This window comes from Schistocerca cancellata, chromosome 2, assembly GCF_023864275.1.
Source record: "Schistocerca cancellata isolate TAMUIC-IGC-003103 chromosome 2, iqSchCanc2.1, whole genome shotgun sequence".
NCBI classification, from domain to species: Eukaryota; Metazoa; Arthropoda; class Insecta; order Orthoptera; family Acrididae; genus Schistocerca; species Schistocerca cancellata.
Genome location: NC_064627.1, coordinates 777,045,378 through 777,051,208, shown reverse-complemented (window position 1 = coordinate 777,051,208; position 5,831 = coordinate 777,045,378). Strand labels below are relative to the sequence as shown.

The 5,831-nt window shown below is 44.3% G+C and overlaps 1 non-coding gene across 1 annotated transcript; it reads left to right on the top strand.

The window, feature by feature from the left end:
• Positions 1 to 5,325: 5,325 nt before the first annotated feature.
• Positions 5,326 to 5,397, top strand: Trnaq-uug (transfer RNA glutamine (anticodon UUG)). Its single transcript has one exon. It is a non-coding gene; the product is annotated as a tRNA-Gln (tRNA).
• The last annotated feature ends 434 nt before the right edge of the window (positions 5,398 to 5,831 follow it).

Genomic DNA, 5,831 nt, shown 5'->3' with positions numbered 1-5,831 from the left:
AAAAGGTTTATCCCAAACACATAAGTAGTTTTTATTTTTGCACGGACTTTTCAAACGCGTATGCTCCACCATTATTTATTTATTTATTTTATAATCGCAGAGTAAGTTATGAAAAATGTATTTTTCTCCCACAGTGTAGATCACTGTATCAACGTCGCCAAAGCTTTCATAAAAAGGTTCCTGCCCGTTTATTTATGTTCTTATTTAGATGTAGGGTTCCTTTTCTCTCTGAAATGAAATGCCAAAAATCACTACAGATCTCTCGTCAAGATAAGTATAATTAAATAATATGCTTTTGTTATAGGCCAGACGCCGCTTTATGACAGCGTGCATTGTTATGCTGATACAACTAACCATTGTCTCCGACTGCTCCTTTACTATTCTCAGTAAGAAATGCTGTAAAATGTTTTCATATCCTCCCGTACGGAGCATTTTCTGAAGCGCAATATCGGGATCACGCCTTAACTATGACACACACACCCATAGCTTAACAGGAACTCCTCCGTTCTTCACTTTTGGCGCTACACATGATGGCAGGTAACGCTGTCCAGACATTCGCCAACCCAAACCCTCCCGTCGGACGTCACAGGATATAGCGTGATTCATCACTCCAAATCACTCGTTTCCAGCCATCCTTTCCCCAGTGGCGTCGCACTGTACTCTGACACTACCACAAACGTAGCTTAGTACTGGCTACAAGCAGGCGTTGCTTGTGAGGAGCTGCTCGTCCACCGGACCCCGTTATTTTCAACTTCCTACGCGCGGTCACTGTGCTGGGTGGACTGCTGGTTGCACTTTGCAACCCACCAGTGGTTCCTTTCGCTGATTTCGTATGATCTAATACAACAACCGTCCGCAATGTTCTATAGCCTCTGTCGTCAGTACATGAGCTCTGCCTGGTCTTACTTTAGCTGTGGTTGTTCATTCGCTTCTGCACTCCTCAAACACGACACGAACTGTCGACTTTGGCCACTTTAGAAGGACTGAAATGTCCCTTCTGGATTTGTTACTCAGATGACATCCAATGACTAGTCCTTCGAGGTCACTGAGCTTTCCTGACCGACCTCTTCTGCTGTTGCTGCTTCTCTAGTGGCAGCACAATACTCCCCGCTTCCTTTCATATTTCCGACATTTAATAATCAGTTCCGCTTTACATAGGGGTGTCAGGATACTTTTCATCAGATAACGTGCAGCATATACACAAGAAACAATTAAAATCGCTTAAAAGAGGAAAGGCCTCTGGACCTGATGGAATACCAGTTCAATTTTACACAGAGTGCGCGAAGGAACTTGCCCCCCTTCTTGCAGCGGTGTACCGTAGGTCCTAGAAGAGCGTAGCGTTCCAAAGGATTGGAAAACGGCACAGGTCATCCCCGTTTTCAAGAAGGGACGTCGAACAGATGTGCAGAACTATAGACCTATATCTCTAACGTCGATCAGTTGTAGAATTTTGGAACACGTATTGTGTTCGAGTATAATGACTTTTCTGGAGACTAGAAATCTACTCTGTAGGAATCAGCATGGGTTTCGAAAAAGACGGTCATGTGAAACCCAGCTCGCGCTATTCGTCCACGAGACTCAGAGGGCCATAGATACGGGTTCACAGGTAGATGCCGTGTTTCTTGACTTCCGCAAGGCGTTCGATACAGTTCCCCACAGTCGTTTAATGAACAAAGTAAGAGCATATGGACAATCAGACCAATTGTGTGATTGGATTGAGGAGTTCCTAGATAACAGGACGCAGCATGTCATTCTCAATGCAGAGAAGTCTTCCGAAGTAAGAGTGATTTCAGGTGTGCCGCAGGGGAGTGTCATAGGACCGTTGCTATTCACAATATACATAAATGACCTGGTGGATGACATCGGAAATTCACTCAGGCTTTTTGCAGATGATGCTGTGGTGTATCGAGAGGTTGTAACAATGGAAAATTGTACTGAAATGCAGGAGGATCTGCAGCGAATTGACGCATGGTGCAGGGAATGGCAATTGAATCTCAATGTAGACAAGTGTAATGTGCTGCGAATACACAGAAAGATAGATCCTTTATCATTTAGCTACAAAATAGCAGGTCAGCAACTGGAAGCAGTTAATACCATAAATTATCTGGGAGTACGCATTAGGAGTGATTTAAAATGGAATGATCGTATAATGTTGATCGTCGGTAAAGCAGAATCCAGACTGAGATTCATTGGAAGAATCCTAAGGAAATGCAATCCGAAAACAAAGGAAGTAGGTTACAGTACGCTTGTTCGCCCACTGCTTCAATACTGCTCAGCAGTGTGGGATCCGTACCAGATTGGGTTGATAGAAGATATAGAGAAGATCCAACGGAGAGCAGAGCGCTTCGTTATAGGATCATTTAGTAATCGCGAAAGCGTTACGGAGATGATAGATAAACTCCACTGGAAGACTCTGCAGGAGAGACGCTCAGTAGCTCGGTACGGGTTTTTGTCAAAGTTTCGAGAACATACCTTCACCGAAGAGTCAAGCAGTATATTGCTCCCTCCTACGTATACCTCGCGAAGAGACCATGAGGATAAAATCAGAGAGATTAGAGCCCACACAGAGGCATACCGACAATCCTTCTTTCCACGAACAATACGAGACTGGAATAGAAGGGAGAACCGATAGAGGTACTCAAGGTACCCTCCGTCACACACCGTCAGGTGGCTTGCGGAGTATGGATGTAGATGTAGATGTAGAACAGCCAAAGAAACAGGTACACCTGCCTAATTACGTGCAGAGCCCCCGCGAGCAAGCAGAAGTGCCGCAGCACGACGTGGGCATGAACTCGACTAATGTCTGAAGTAGTACTGGAGGAAATTGACACCATGAATCCTGCAGAGCTGTCCATAAATCCGTAAGAGTACCACGGGTTGGAGATATCTTCTGAAAAGGACATTGCAAGGCATCCGAGATATGCTCAATAATGTTCATGACTGGGGAGTTTGGTGGCCAGCACTAGTGTTTAAACTCAGAAGAGTGTTCCTGGAACCACTCTGTAGCAATTCTGGACGTCTGGAGTGTCGCATTGCCCTGCTAGAATTGCCCAATTCCGTCGGAATACACAATGGACATGAACGGATGCTGGTGATCAGACAGGACACGTGTCACCTGTCAGAGCCGTATCTAGACCTATCAGGGGTCCCAATCACCCCAGCTGCACACGCCCCACACCATTACAGAGCCACCATTAGCTTTAACAGTCCCCTGTGACATGCTGGGTCCATGGATTCATGGGGTTGTTTTCCATACCCGTACACGTCCGTCCGCTCGATACAATTTGAAACGAGACTCGTCAGGCCAGGCAACATGTCTCCAGTCATCAACAGTCCAATGTCGGAGATGACGGGCCCAGGTTAAGCGTAAAACTATGTGTCGTGCAGTCATCAAGTGTACCCGTGTTGGCCTTCGTCTCCGAAAGCCCGTATCGATGTTTCGTTGCACGGTTCCCACTCTGACACTCGTTGGTGGCCCAGCACTGAAATCTGCAGCTATTTTCTGATGGGTTGCACTTCTGTCACATTGAACGGTTCTCTTCAGTCGTTGTTGGTCCCCTCCTTGCACAATCTTTTTCAGGCTGTAGAGATGTCGGTGACTGATTGTTTTACCGGATTTCTGATGTTCACGGTACACTCGTGAAGTGGTCGTACGGGAAAATCTCACTTCATCGCTACCTCGGAGATGCTGGGTCCCATCGCTCGTGCGCCGACTATAAAACCACATTCAAACTCACTTAAATCTCGATAACCTGCCACTGTGGCAGCAGTAACCGATGTAGCAACTGTGCCAACTTATATATGCGTTGCCGAGCGCTGCGCTGTATTCTTCCTGTTTACATATCTCTGTATTTGAATACGCATGCCTGTACCAGTTTCTTTGCTGCTTCAGTTTATAAATCAGGATCAATCAAGAGTACACGATATATATAAAGTCGCCGTCAGTCAAGAGACAGTATTTTGTTTATTTATCGAAACGAACATCATAGTTCTCACTCATGTAATGGTCCGTTTTAGACGTTACCTTAAACTGTATGGCAATGTATGTGCACAAGCTTTTTTTATGTTGCAGCACTGGCGTGATCTTTTTAATCTCTTCTTTTACAGTTTCACTTGTTTGTTCGTTTTGCTCGTTTTAGTTTTTCTTGTTTACAGACCTGCCGATGACTGTAGCTTACAGTCGGATTGTGATTAGAAATTGTGATCTTAGTCTGGATAAACAAAAGAGAAAGAATTATTTTATCAGTCATGAGATTTTCCAAATAACACTATTTGACATTTTACAAAAAATTAACTTATGTCACAGTGTTGCAGTTCCCTGAAGTTTGCAGAGCGATTTTTTGGGGGATACATGGTTTCCAGTCTATTGGTACGTGATAACTTTCCTGATGGCGCATTAGACGTGTTATTCTTCTTGTATCGGCAATTGCGGGTCGTGACGACCGTAATTTCTAGTGTACGAAACCAGGTCACAGAACGTACAAAAATCATTGCTGGAGTAATGGAACAACTCCCCACGGAAACGGCGTATATTTTTGTTACAACAGTTATCAGTGGCTGTGCAGAAGAGTCTTTATGATACTTCATGCAGTACTTGCGTAGACATGCTTGGTAGGGTTGTCTCAACCGCCGAAGTTGTTCGCCAGTATTCTGAGATACCAGATATTGTGTACCACTTTATCGTGTTGCACAGTGACCGACGTTACGATGCTCTGCTTTAAAGCAGCTTCCAAATAGCATTGAGTGAGACAGTGGATTTCATCTACGTGCTTTCCGTAATTTACTACTTTGTGAAGTAGTATCTCTCTTCCGAATTGATGCCGTAGTCGCTCAGCTCATGCGTCACACAACACCCGATGCCTGCTGTCTCACGTACACAGCATGAAAACCACGAGTCCAGGACGTCATGCTGGCTGAATACAACCTGGTAAAGTACTGAAATGATACTTTTTTTATTAATAAGGGTTATCAACGAAATTTACCTCAGCACTTGCAAGAAATGAAAATAATCGGATTAGCTCAACTACGGTTGAAACTGCAAAGCATTCTCTGACGCTAAGATGACGCTTCGTAATGATATTAGCCATTCCAATATTTATGCAATGAAAAGAAGTGTTAATTCTAAATAAAGCAGCTTATTCTCCCGGATTAATAAAACTCACGAGATATTCGGGAGAGAAATACGATTGTCTTCAGAGAGACGGACAGCGCTTCGGAAGTGAAACGCTGAGAGGAACACGCAAGCAGCTGAGAGTGACGCAAGAGCCTCTTGCGACATCGTAACGGCACCATCAGTATCCGGCGCTGGGCTACAGATGCTGGCAAGGTCCCATGGTGTAATGGTTAGCACTCTGGACTTTGAATCCAGCGATCCGAGTTCAAATCTCGGTGGGACCTAAAATTTTAAGCGAGAGTTGCAGCAGCGGGGTGCTTTCATAGTGCCATTCATGTATTGTTCAAGGTAAATTAAACGAATAGTATTGAATATCGTTTGCGACTTGAATGAAAAGGTCAGATACAGTATGATGTTTAAAGGAAACTGTGAACAGCTGGTAAGCCACGTGTGCAAAAGAGGAACGTAACAAGACGATGTATTACAATATCTGAACTTTCAGTCAAAACTCGGAAGTAAATAAGTACTTGGCATTGTTAGATGGCGGCCATACATCTACCAACTATGTCGTTGATCAGCTGCCTGAAAACCTTAATAAATTTGAGTCAGTATGATGGGAAGAAACAGTATCTTCACAAATGGTGTGGAGCATTTGAGTTGAAATTCTTTAACAGAGTGACCACAAGGGCTACACTCACGTTTTGATGGTTCCTAAAGT